This window comes from Pelobates fuscus, chromosome 1 (genome assembly GCF_036172605.1).
Source record: "Pelobates fuscus isolate aPelFus1 chromosome 1, aPelFus1.pri, whole genome shotgun sequence".
NCBI lineage: Eukaryota > Metazoa > Chordata > Amphibia > Anura > Pelobatidae > Pelobates > Pelobates fuscus.
In genome coordinates, this window is record NC_086317.1 from 162,098,599 (window position 1) to 162,112,108 (window position 13,510).

Sequence of the window (13,510 nt, forward strand, 5' to 3'; positions counted from 1 at the left end):
TTAATCTATTCAAAAATGGTTTAACACTTGAAAGTAAGACGGTGCCCAGGAAATACATTATGATGTGGTTATGGTGCTGGAGTATTCCTTTAGGGACATCTGCTTTAGTCTGGGTGTGTAACTCCTAACATTCTTGTACAGATTGGGACATGTATGTCCCTGTGTTGCCTTATTGAAGGAACTGAAAACATTAATCCTAATTTTAACAAAGCATGTATTATACAAGATTGATAATGCTGAAATACGCATTAGGGAGAAAATAATGCCGTTTTGTGGTTCTGAAGGAATGCACAAGTCATACAATCCTTTACTGGCATTATTTTCCCATAAGATATGATAAGAGTTCTGTATAATATAAAAACTTTAACATTTAAATAAGGGGTATATTGATGTAATTTTTTTTTAAAGGTGACAAATCTGACCTAGAAATAAGAAAAGGGCAAATAAACATGGGTATTTGTGCAAAACGTATACCTGTGCTGTGCGTAACCCCCTTCCTAATCAATATTAAATATATTCCAAAACATCTCATGTTTTGTGACTGAGAAGAACAAGGAAAAGACCAGTATACATCTAAGTAATCCCACATCAAAGGACAGAGCCCAAACCACTTTCACCCCTCCTTGTAATGGTTTTCTTCCTGCAGAAGATCCCTTGTGCCATGGCTTGTGTGTGATGGGACTGAAGGGTGGTCTGATCACAATGCCTTCTTTTGGAAACTGTAGAGAGAAGAAGATGAATTTCAAGTGTATTCACAGCCAAGGGAAGGAGGGGAGGGGGGCTAGTTGACAGCGCCCCCTCTAAGCCTTTTTTCCTACCGCCCTCTCCCCTTACCTGAGTTCAATTCTTAGGAAATCTTTCTCAATGTGGTCTTTTGTCCCAGGGCGTATTTAGGAAATTTCAGAAAGAGATCAAGGTGAAAAAGGAAGCAAAGGGATGGGAGGATAGAGGCTGGAACAAAAAGAGGGCTGTTCTGTTCTCTCCACTACCCCCTCCATTCTCTATCCCACCCCCTCTCTTCTTATCAGTATCCCTATCTTCTAGGTTGAGCCCTTCTGTACCATTTATAATCACTTCTCAGTAGCAGCCAATCCAGAGTCTCCCATAGCCACCCCCCTCCTCATTTGCCACTGTTTATAAATGAGCCAGCTTGCAATCTGAAAGGAGAACGTTTGCTTACATTTCTATTACTCTATTTCAAGTAGCTCCACTTCAGTTACCTCTAGCACACCTAGGGACCTATTGGTGAGATCACACCTAGGATACCAAGCTGCCAGGTAAGAAATAAAAGGAAATAGCAATTAACTGCTGTATTTCATGCTCAGAGGGACCTGGTAAACCTGTAAAAGTTTATTGTAGTACAATGCTTGTTTGTGGGGCAAGAACAGTGAAATTACATTTTATGCTGTTTGTCTTTTTTCTTGCAAATCTTGGCCTTTTCCTCCCCTTGTTTTCTTTTTTTTTCTAAATTCTTATATTAGAATAGATACAATTATTGATGCAATTACAGTTCTCCTTGCTTTGTAACTGTTTAAGGAAACCGCATGTGAACATACTCTTCATCAGATAAATTATAAATACATATAAAATATTACGAACACTTAATGACTAGATCTGAAATTATAGCAAAATATTTATACAGACCACATTTATCCACTGTGAATCGATTTATTCCAAATACATTCCTTTTTTTGTGTGTGTGTGTTTTTTTATTTATTATTTTTACATGACCAGTTTTAGTTCCCTCATTTGCATTATATGATATTTTGTTGCAAAATTGTTACGTTCTATTTGTCTGCTCTGATCAGGTTGTGTGATTTGGGGGTTCTTGTAACTGGGACCCAATGACGCACAGTGGCATATTATTAGTTGATTTTAAGATTGAGACTAAACATATTCATAATGTGTGACGTGCAGGAGATTGGCAGATTATTTATGTTAAGTAAAAGGGTAATAGAGGCAAGGTGAGTAAAGGGCAATAAGGTGTGTGCTGTATCCAAACATAGAGCTATTTTAAATCTATGTTGCACCATTATTGGGACACACATACCTCTTACCTCCTGTGATACAGTACTTATGATGATAACCCCCTCATTCTACACATATCACGACACGTTGGAGGTATTCACTAAACTCCAAATATTAGCCAATAGTACAAAATAGTACAATTTAAGCTAAATTTGCTGAAATGAAAAGATCATTCTTAGTTACTGCTTGGCAATTTTATCCTAGATTTTGCCATTCTGTTTTTAATTTATTACAATCCCGATTTAGTGAATAGACCCCATACTTTTCACCTCCTTATACAGAGGTATTGGTGCCCATACCTCCCATCTCCTCATAATAGGAAGGTATCAATGCACATAACTCCTTCATATTGCACATTGTGCTCACCTCCTTCTAACACACAGATATTAAGGCTCTATCTCATATCTCTGACATCTTCTTAATAAACAGTTACTAGTGCACTCATATCATTTCTCCATCTAATACACAGACATAAGTCCATATATCCTCCTAATACAATGGCATCAAGGTACACACCTCTCTCCTTGACGAGGGCGCATAGCTCACACCTATTATACCAATATCACAGCTTATATCCCTCACCTTCTTATAAAACACAGATTTAATTACACGGTTCTCTTGGCTCCTCAAGGTATTAGGATTTATTTATTTATTCACTAAACAGCTATTTGCTGTGGATTTAAATGTAATTGAAAAAAGTAAACAAAAAAATGATTTTGAAGAATTGGTCATATCGGCTATAGCCACAGCTTGATTTATCACACATTTTAGCATGGAAAAATATATATTTGGTACACATCTGATATAATAGACTGCAAGTGATACATATATGATGCAAAACATCAGAAAGCAATTCTGACACCAAGTAATATAATTACAAACACCCATCTATCTCCCTCTAATACACAGGCATCAGGATCGATATCCCTCACGTTTCCCTAATAAACAGGCATCATGATGCATAATTTTATCTCTCCCTAATACACAGATATCAGGACACATACTCCTGCCCTATTACAATATCCATACTGGCAGGTAGGGGGTTAGCAGTACCTGTCTTTGTCAGGAAAGACTCTCAAAGTGACTTCTAAACACTACTGAATCTTATCAAAGAGCAAAACACTCACATTACTGTGGAAAATAACTGATAGGGCAGATATGATGTGGAACCGCACCATTAACTCCTTCCTGGCTAAAGCAAGGGGGGGGCACATCAAGGTCATGTTCATTCTATTACTAGATTCGGAGAATGAAAGTGACCCATGTATGAGCTTTCTATAAAGCCATGGGCACTATAGCAGGCACATTCACAAACCTAGACACTGCAGTTCAAGAACCATAGTAATGTATGTATTGCTTAAAAACTAATCCTATATTATTACAGGAGTTTTAACACAGTCCATTTAAGGCAGGGGGGGCCCAAAAGGTAAATCCCAAGATGTTTTAAAACTACAGTTTCCATGATGCTTTGTCATTCTGAAGCATTCTAAAGGCATGCAAAGTATTATGGGAGTTGTAGTTCTACAACATCTTTGAAGCTACCTTTTGAGCACCCCTGATTTAGGGTCTTGATATGTATTTAATACCGAGGACAGGCCTGGATTTACAACTCAAGCACTCCCCTAGTATTGTTTGCTCTATGTTTGTGGGACAGCTCAAATGACCTGTAAAAAGGAAATGAGAGGTAATAAATAAATGTAAAAAAATATATTAAAACATTTCATTCTTGGTGGGACTGAAACGTTGACTTATTTTTTAACATGTATCAATAAAAGCTAAGTATTATTTTACTATAATCTTGCCACTTTGAAGTCCTTACCTTGTACATATATATATATATAATCCAAGTAAAGAGCACTCTGGAGTCTTTGTAATAAATTCAAACTGTTGCTTTATTTTGCAACGTATAGGTCGACGTTTCAGTCTATGCAGACTTTTTCCAAGATCACTGTTTTTGCAAAATAAAGCAACAGTTTGAATTTATTACAAAGACTCCAGAGTGCTCTTTACTTGGATTATATACATTTTGGTGGGAGATTCAGCACTGGAGCAGTTGAAAGACCGGTAACAACGAGTGCTGGGACCTCTGAATTTTATATATATATATATATATATATATATATATATATATATATATATATATATATATATATATATATATATATATATATATAAACACCAGGACAGACAAAAAACCCATAGTCAGCTATAGGCTCACTCTGCATAAGGGCCAGTTCATTGTGGGCTCAAAAGTGAGAGATCCAAGTGATTTCAATGTGAATTTGAAATCTTTGTCCAAAGTAGCCGAACTGGAAGCATAACTGACTTTTTTTCCAATTCAGCAAGAGAATATTGAAACTAAAAAGGTTTTTGTTAAGATCTCTAATGGAAAAGGGTTAAACATATATTGTAGGGTTTCAATATTATCTGAAAGGTAAAAGGTTAAATTTGTTGCATTCTGCAGGTTTGAAGGCAATAAGCACTGCAATGGTTAAATCATCATGTTGAAAACTATTAAAGTCTGTTAACACTGAACCGCCTTCTCGCCATAGTTATATTTGCTGCTACAGAAGCACTTGAGCACATATGAATTAATTAGCCTCCTTCACATTGATCAACTCAAAGAAAGTTATGTAATCTGAGTAGTCCTAAAAGTGGAGAAATCAGCAGGAACATTCCACTGGTTTCCACGCTGAATGTTTCACTTTTAGAACGTGGCACTAAAATTGTTCTATCATAAACTCCATTGCGTTATGCTAACTCCTGGCACCATAACCACTCCAGCACAACCATAACCTTATGCTGTAGTGGTTATGGTGTCAGGAGTACTCTGGCACCCCATCAACGTAGGCACACTGTTTGTAAACACTTTGCCATCTAACCTGTATTCTGCAGACTGCCGGTCACTGGTCACCTCCTCAATTTTAAGCAAGGAGCTCTCAGTTCTTAGCTAGTCCAGTGGTGCAGGTTGTAGCTAAAAGAGGTGGCCGTACATGGTAATGCTTAGCTCAGAAGCGCCAACATCAGTTTCCTATAGGAGCTTCTGGTTCTCAATGCAAGTGACTGGCGCCTGATGACCTCAGGTAAGTTGTCAAACAGTTAGCAGACAGTTTGACTATCTACATTGCCAGAGGACCATGGCTCTGCTGGCACCAAATCAGAGTTAGATTTCCACTGGCAAGGAGAAGCAACTTTGGTACTGTGGTATTTGTCAGGAGGATGTCAACAGCTTCTCAGTAACATACACATGACAAGATGATATGTGTGTATAGCATAATATTGCAAAAATATAACTATGACTAAAAATGGAAATTTTTCAACTAGATACATGCTTGTAAGTACTATTGTTTCCTGAGAGTGACCAGTCTACAGTTTATACAATACAGGTTGCTGTATAGCAGGTGTCCATAATCTGTGAGATGTGCCTCCCATGGGGTGGTGCAAAGGCGTTAGTGGGAAGTGACGTTCCTCATTAAAACATTTTTTAGAATTTAGTTTTGGCACAGTCGAGTTGTGATATTCAGATTCAAAAAAATGTCAGCGGCATCTGGATAATCAGAAATCGTATAATCTAAGTGGTAAAGTGGTACAATCGTGCGAGATTGTATTTAGTAAAATGAAGACGAACTGTCTGTATAGTTTAATCTTGTACCAAAGCCCAATGCCGGAAACACTTTCTTACAACAATCGCAAGAACAGTAGAAGAGCAGTAACGATAAGTCCGCACTAGACGACCGTTATTGTTATATTGCAATGTACTGTCGGAATGACTGCAACAATGTATTTTTCCAAAACCGTTCAATTTTAATAATTGCTAGCTTAGTTAACAGAGGGCTTGACAAATGTTTTTGAAACCATGAGCCAGACAAAAATTTTGGAGCCAGATTTGTTTTTTTTTTAACTAACAAAGCTTTTTCTCAATGATAAAAATACGCGATAGTCACCAAAACCACTACAGCAACATTTTCATTACTGTTTCTGTTTTATCTGAGGATGTTAAAATAAAATTTCCATGTCAATTACGTAATTTATCCATTAATTTTTTGTAAATCTTTCTTTTATTATGGCATATGCGTTGTGGGGTACAGAAGAGAAAAAGGAGGCATTGCGGGGTAACACAAGTTTGCGGTAGCAAGGTGGTGGGCAAGACACCTCCAAGAAAGACTGCCATATTTTTGTTTTTTAGAACGTCGTGTAAACAGGTTTATACAAGCTTGGAGAACAAAATACATATTAGAAAGAACATGCTAGTGATCATTGCTTACAGAACCTTATCTGCTAGCGTAGTTAGGGCGGGTACAATAGCATAACATTTTCCCCCATGCTGGACAGCTTTATTGTATGTTCGAGTAAGTTGCTTAATCTAAATTGCTGCGTAAGGCGACATATGAGTCAAGATAGATGCAGGTATAAGATTAGTGACTATGATCAATAGATAGGCTTTAAGTTATTGAGGTACACATAGAGTATGTTCATTATGGTTAGTTTCAATCAGCAGGAAATCTTGTGTATGCAATAGCTTCAAACATTAATTGTTGTATCTAGATCGCTTGGCGTGTGTAAGGTTTGGTGGGAGACAGTAGTTAGCGACATCATGAAAGATACATGTACCGTGTATGTTGGTGGTAGATCTCCGTGTTGGGGCTTACTCTCATATACCGTTTAGGGAGACAAGCAAGTATATTGCAATCCTCTAAGCTCATCTATGCGTGTGAGGGTGTACGACAGTATGCGTGGCCTAACCGTTGTAATTGTACGTGTGACATATTTAAACATGGGAATTAACATTCAACTTGGAGGTTAAGTTACAAACAGAAGTCCAGCAGAAAGAGGTCGTGTAGCCGAGCAGGTAATGTCCCAACAGTCCATAGCCAAATATGGTAGTGAGACTGACTGCTAGAGAGGTTAGTTCAGCCTATACCGCTGCTGGGTGGTGCAGCCGCGCACGTCTGAGGAGCGGGAAAGATGTCTCCAGCAGCTTGCGAGATCCATAGGGGTGCGGTTCGGTGCGGACTGATGGCTGCCGACTGCCAGCCCCAGGCCTCTGTGAAGGCCCTCACCTGTGGCCCACTGACACGGTTACTCGAGGAGGCCGGGTCATCCCTTCTGCGGGCGTCATGTGGGGCTCCGGTGTTCTGCCGCCGCCAGCGGCGGGTGAGCCTCCGACGGTGTGGTCGGTGTTTTGGAGTCTGACTCCATGTGATCTTCAGCCTGGGAAGGCATCGTGGGCGGCTCTCAGGACCGCGTCTCTGTCGTTGGTCGAGTTTTGGGCTTTGAGGCACAGCTTTGGGCCTGGTAGAGACTCCGCCGCCGTGGTGAGGTGGTTTGGAGTGCGTGATTGGCTTCACCCGTCTTCTCTGCCGCTTGTCGGTGTGTGACTCGGGAGCTGTCCGGCAGAACAGGCTTGGTGCATGGTGGGGAGAGTGCGGTGGGCCGGGCGGTGGTTGCACGTTTCGTGGTCCGCTCTCAAGCCTCGCCCAGAAGGCTGTGAGTAGCTTGTCGATGCGGACCTCCAGCGGCTCCATTAGGTCCCATGTGGTGGGGGTCCGTGTGGAGTCCGCCATCTTGGCAGCAGCTGCACAGGGTGGCTGTCGTTTTCGGGTTGCCCCGTCGTTGTTTGGCAGCAGGTAAGGGTGAGCTGGGACCGGGATAACCCCCACCGGTCCATAGGGGGGGGAACGTGGGATTAGTCTCCGTCTGGAAGCCGTCGCTGGCGACGGAGGAGCGGCCGCCTCCTCCACGCCGGCCATGCTTGTAGGCCTCGGGTCGCTTTGTCGGGTGTTCTGCAATCGGTACCTGATGTGTGGTACCAATGCGTAGCCCTTATCAGCAGCCTTCTGTAGGTGGCCCATTTGTCGGGTTCCGAGACTGATTTTCTACGTTTTTCCTGGCGGATTTGTCGTTTAGAGCGGGAGCAGCTCTGTCCTGCACCCGCTCGGCTCTGCGTCCAGGCCACGCCCCCAATTTATCCATTAATTATTGCTCTTGGAAAGGAGGGGAAGTATGAATTTTAAGTTTACTTTTGGGGGAGGTGTGAGACTAAAAAGGTTAAGAACCCCTGCTGTACAGTAACTTTTTTTGTGTTGGATTTTTTGCTATATAGTAACGTGTATCAAAGGTTTGCCTATGTTTATATATAGGGCTTTCCTATACCACCCTTCAAAGGTTTTCCTCACAAGCAATGGGATTTTTTTTTAGACTCTTGTTTTTCATGTGTTAATTACCTGGTGCGAATATGTGACCAGTAGACCGTTGAATCATAGTACTGAAGTGTGCAAAATTGTGACATTAAAGGATTACTCCAAGCGCCATGGCCACTTCAGAGTCTGAAATGTTAGTATGAGAGCAAAACAATTATATTCTTACATACAGTTGGTGTGACAAAAATATATAAATAAAAGTGGTCAAAAATCTTGCCTGTAGGTATTTGTAAGAAGTTTTAAGAACCATTAAGGCATTACTAGTGCTAAAATTATTTACTAAAAATTGCAACAGAATGTAAAAAGTATGTCTGCATTTGAGCATAATACATACATACAGTAAATTAAGTTAAATCATATTTTTCTAAATTAAAGGTATTTAAAACTGCTATAGTGAAATGGTACAATTTATCCACTCCTCCCACTTGCTGACTGTCATAATGGTATCACTATCACCTAGTGACACTTCCTGAACTGTTGGAAAGGGATACTATAATCACCAAAATAACTAGCTTAATGGAGTGGTTTTTGTGTATAGATCATGCTCTGAAGTTTCACTGCTCAGTTCTCTGCAATTTAGGAGTTAAATTACTGTTGTTTATGTTTATGCAGTCCTAGCCACACCTTCCCTAGCTGTGACTTACACAGCCTTTATGAAAACAAAATGGTTTCACTTTCAATCAGATGTAACTTTAAAAGTTGTCGCCTGCGCTGTAAATTGAACTTTAATTATATACAAGAGGCTTCTGCAGGGTCTTGCAAGCTATTAACAGAGCAGGAGATAAGAAATTCAAAATGATACAGAATTTGCCATAAATGAAGTGTAAACATTAGATGACTCTTTACAAAAAGGGTTTCGGTGTGCCTAGGGCTGCATAAACAGTTATTTCACTCCAAAATGGCAGAGGATTGAGCAGTAAGACTGCAAGGGCATGTACACCCAAGTTGCTTCATTAAGCTAAAGTTGTTTTGGTGCCTATAGTTTCCTTTTAATTATATGTTATTATATCAATGACTAGTGACTTCTGTCAGAGACATGTGTTCCTCTACAGCAGTGATGGCGAACCTGTGGCACGCCGGGCCCTCTCTGTGGGCACGCGGCCATAGGTTTGCCATCACTGCAGAGTAGGCGCCTGCCTGCCTGCCCGAAACGGCAGGCGCCTACTCTGCTTCCGTGTCGGCAGGACCGGAAGCAGGGGGGAGGGATCGAGGAAGCAGCTCTCCTGTCCTCCCTCGAGCTGTGTGGAGCGTTGCCGCGCGTTACCATGGCAACGCTCCACACAGCATCGCGCGGGAGGACAGGAGAACTGCAGGACCTGTCCTGTCCTGCATAACACCACCGGACCACCAGGGATGGCTGTGTTCCCCCCCTCCCCTTCACCAAAGGTAACAAGAAGGGAAGGGAAGGGGGGGATACTGATTTAATTACCTACCCCCCTTACCTACAGCACCCCCTACTCCCCTTACCAACAGACCCCTACCATAGCACCCCTACCCCCAGCACCCCTACTCCCACTACTCCCAGCACCCCTACCCCCAGCACCCCTACTCCCACTACCCACAGCACCCCTACCCCCAGCACCCCTACTTCCACTACCCACAGCACCCCTACCCCCAGCACCCCTACTTCCACTACCCACAGCACCCATACCCCCCTTACCCACAGCATCCCTACCCCCAGCACCCCTACTCCCACTACCCACAGCACCCTTACCCACAGCACCCTTACCCACAGCACCCCTACTCCCAGCACCCCTACTCCCACTACCCACAGCACCCCTACCCCAGCACCCCTACTCCCACTACCCACAGCACCCATACCCCCCTTACCCACAGCATCCCTACCCCCAGCACCCCTACTCCCACTACCCACAGCACCCCTACCTCCCTTACCCACAGCACCCCTACCCCCTTACCCACAGCACCCCTACCCCCTTACCCCCAGCACCCCTACTTCCACTACCCACAGCACCCATACCCCCCTTACCCACAGCATCCCTACCCCCAGCACCCCTACTTCCACTACCCACAGCACCCTTACCCACAGCATCCCTACTCTCAGCACCCCTACCCCCAGCACCCCTACTCCCACTACCCCCAGCACCCCTACCCCCAGCACCCCTACCCCCAGCACCCCTACTCCCCTTACCCACAGCATCCCTACCCCCAGCACCCCTACTCCCACTACCCACAGCACCCCTACCTCCCTTACCCACAGCACCCCTACTCCCCCTACACACAGCACCCCTACCCCCAGCACCCCTACCCCCTTACCCCCAGCACCCCTACCCCACTTACCCACAGCACCCCTACCCCAGCACCCCTACCCCACTTACCCACAGCACCCATACCCCCCTTACCCACAGCATCCCTACCCCCAGCACCCCTACTCCCACTACCCACAGCACCCCTACCTCCCTTACCCCCAGCACCCCTACTCCCCCTACACACAGCACCCCTACCCCCAGCACCCCTACCCCCTTACCCCCAGCACCCCTACCCCACTTACCCACAGCACCCCTACCCCACTTACCCACAGCACCCCTACCCCAGCACCCCTACCCCACTTACCCACAGCACCCCTACCCCCCCTACCCCAGCACCCCTACCCACAGCACCCCTACCCCCGCACCCACAGCACCCCTATCCACAGCACCCCTACCCACAGCAGCCCTACACACAGCAGCCCTACCCACAGCAGCCCTACACACAGCAGCCCTACACACAGCAGCCCTACACACAGCACCCCTACCCACAGCACCCCTACCCACAGCAGCCCCACACACAGCACCCCTACCGCCCCACAAACACAGCACCCCCCCACACACAGCACCCTTTCCTCCCCCCACACACAGCACCCTTTCCTCCCCCCACACACAGCACCCTTTCCTCCCCCCACACACAGCACCCTTTCCTCCCCCCACACACAGCACCCTTTCCTCCCCCCACACACAGCACCCTTTCCTCCCCCCACACACAGCACCCTTTCCTCCCCCCACACACAGCACCCTTTCCTCCCCCCACACACAGCACCCTTTCCTCCCCCCACACACAGCACCCTTTCCTCCCCCCACACACAGCACCCTTTCCTCCCCCACACACAGCACCCTTTCCTCCCCCCACACACAGCACCCTTTCCTCCCCCCACACACAGCACCCTTTCCTCCCCCCACACACAGCACCCTTTCCTCCCCCCACACACAGCACCCTTTCCCCCCCACACACAGCACCCTTTCCCCCCCACACACACAGCACCCTTTCCCCCCCCCACACACAGCACCCTTTCCCCCCCACACACAGCACCCTTTCCCCCACACACACAGCACCCTTTCCCCCCCACACACACAGCACCATTTGCCCCCCCACACACAGCACCCTCCCCCCCACACAGCGCACCCTTCCCCCCCACACAGCACCCTTTCCCCCCCACACACACAGCACCATTTGCCCCCCCCCCACACACAGCACCCTCCCCCCCCACACAGCGCACCCTTCCCCCCCCACACAGCACCCTTTCCCCCCCCACACAGCACCCTTCCCCCCCCACACAGCACCCTTTCCCCCAAACACACACAGCACCCCACCCCCCCACACACAGCACCCCACCCCCCCACACACAGCACCCCACCCCCCCCACACACAACATTACACACAGACACATACACTGCACCCCTCAATGCAGTATATGTGTGTGTTCAGCAGTCTTTATGTATTCAGCAGTGTGTGTGTGTGTGTGTGTGTGTATTCAGCAGACTGCGTGCGTGTATTCAGCAGACTGCGTACTCAGCAGTGTGCGTGTATTTAGCGGACTGTGTGTGTATTTAGCAGTCTGTCTATGTCTCGGTGTGTGAATGTGTTCAGCAGTCTGTGTGTATGTATTGCATTTGTTGGAGATACTAATATAAGCTTAATTTATATCATTATTTAAAATTTGTATAATTTAACTCTATGTTGTGTTCTTCTTTTAAAACAAAAGTTGTTAACTGTACGAGTAGTTTTTTCTAAACGTAAACCTCAGTATTCAGGTTTAATTGTCGTGTTGGCACTTTGAGGGAAAAAAAGTTGGCATGTATTGCAGTTTGGGCACTCGGGCTCAAAAAGGTTCGCCATCACTGCTCTACAGGATAGTATGCATAGCTAGCTTATAAATGAGGGTGTGTGAGGCTTTATGGACTAGATTTTATAATGCAAATTACATTAAAATAAAAACGTTTATTTTTGATTCTGGTATCAAATCAATGACATTGAATTAACCATGTGACTATGAGATAGTGAAGCAGGAGCTCTTTCCATTCTATTCTCTCACTGTGTAACATTATGGAGGTATGAAACTGGGTAAGAGAAGAGCAGGAATGGAGTGTGAATGTGCTTGTAATGCAGTTGGTGTCAATTGTGATGAGAACCTATGGAAAGGAGGTATATACTTCCACCATGCCATCAAGGAATGTTAAAGAAAGCACTGCTGAATCACTGATATTTGGGCAGAGACACCCTATTATTATAGCTTTATATAGCTGAGAGTAGGTTTGCTGACACACTTGCTATCTTCCAGACATCCATTAGTGGCATTTCCTGAAGTTTGAAATTGGCTCTGCATTAACCCCTTAAGGACCAAACTTCTGGAATAAAAGGGAATCATGACATGTCACACATGTCATGTGTCCTTAAGGGGTTAAGGCATTCAGCATCAAGGAAAACCCCATAGGAAAGAATTGATGCTTAGGGAAGGCCTAATGCACACACAACATTCGTGCATTAAGCCCATCCATCGGCTGGCCTCAGAGGAGGTGAGGGACAACAGCGCTGGAATTGGGTAAGTAAATAAAGGGTTATTTAACCCTTTACACTGCCGTGGGGCGGTTTTGAGGGGACAGAGAAACACAGTGTTAGGAATACATTTTTATATTCCTAACAGTAAAGTGTTATTTTAAAAGAACATTCTAAGCACCAGTAGAGCTCGCTGAGTGCCTTGGTGGCACCCAAATTTAAATGGTCAAACCGTTTCTACACTGGCACCACTTACCGCTTCAATCACTAACTACAGAGAGCCAGAAGCTCTCCGTCCGATACTTTTAGCCAATGAGTGGTAATGGTTATGGTCCTTGGAGTGTCCCTTTAACAACTATGAAAATTCAAAAAATAGCGCAGTTCACTGAAAAACAGGTGCCTTCAACACATAACATAAGTACATTGAGATCTATCCTTCACTGCAATGTTTCATACTGCTGGTAAAATTCTAGATATATCTAACTATATCAGATAAGAAGCGATTTGTATGATCA

General features: G+C 44.7%; 1 protein-coding gene across 1 annotated transcript in view; it reads left to right on the plus strand.

Annotated features, from left to right (window-relative positions):
- The first annotated feature begins 1,157 nt into the window (after positions 1–1,157).
- The window catches only part of SLC26A9 (solute carrier family 26 member 9), a 112,996-nt gene continuing 100,643 nt past the window's right edge, over positions 1,158–13,510 (plus strand). Inside the window, exon 1 of the mRNA XM_063444356.1 lies at positions 1,158–1,277. The gene's annotated coding sequence lies outside the window, so the exon portion shown is untranslated. The remainder of the gene's footprint in view (positions 1,278–13,510) is intronic.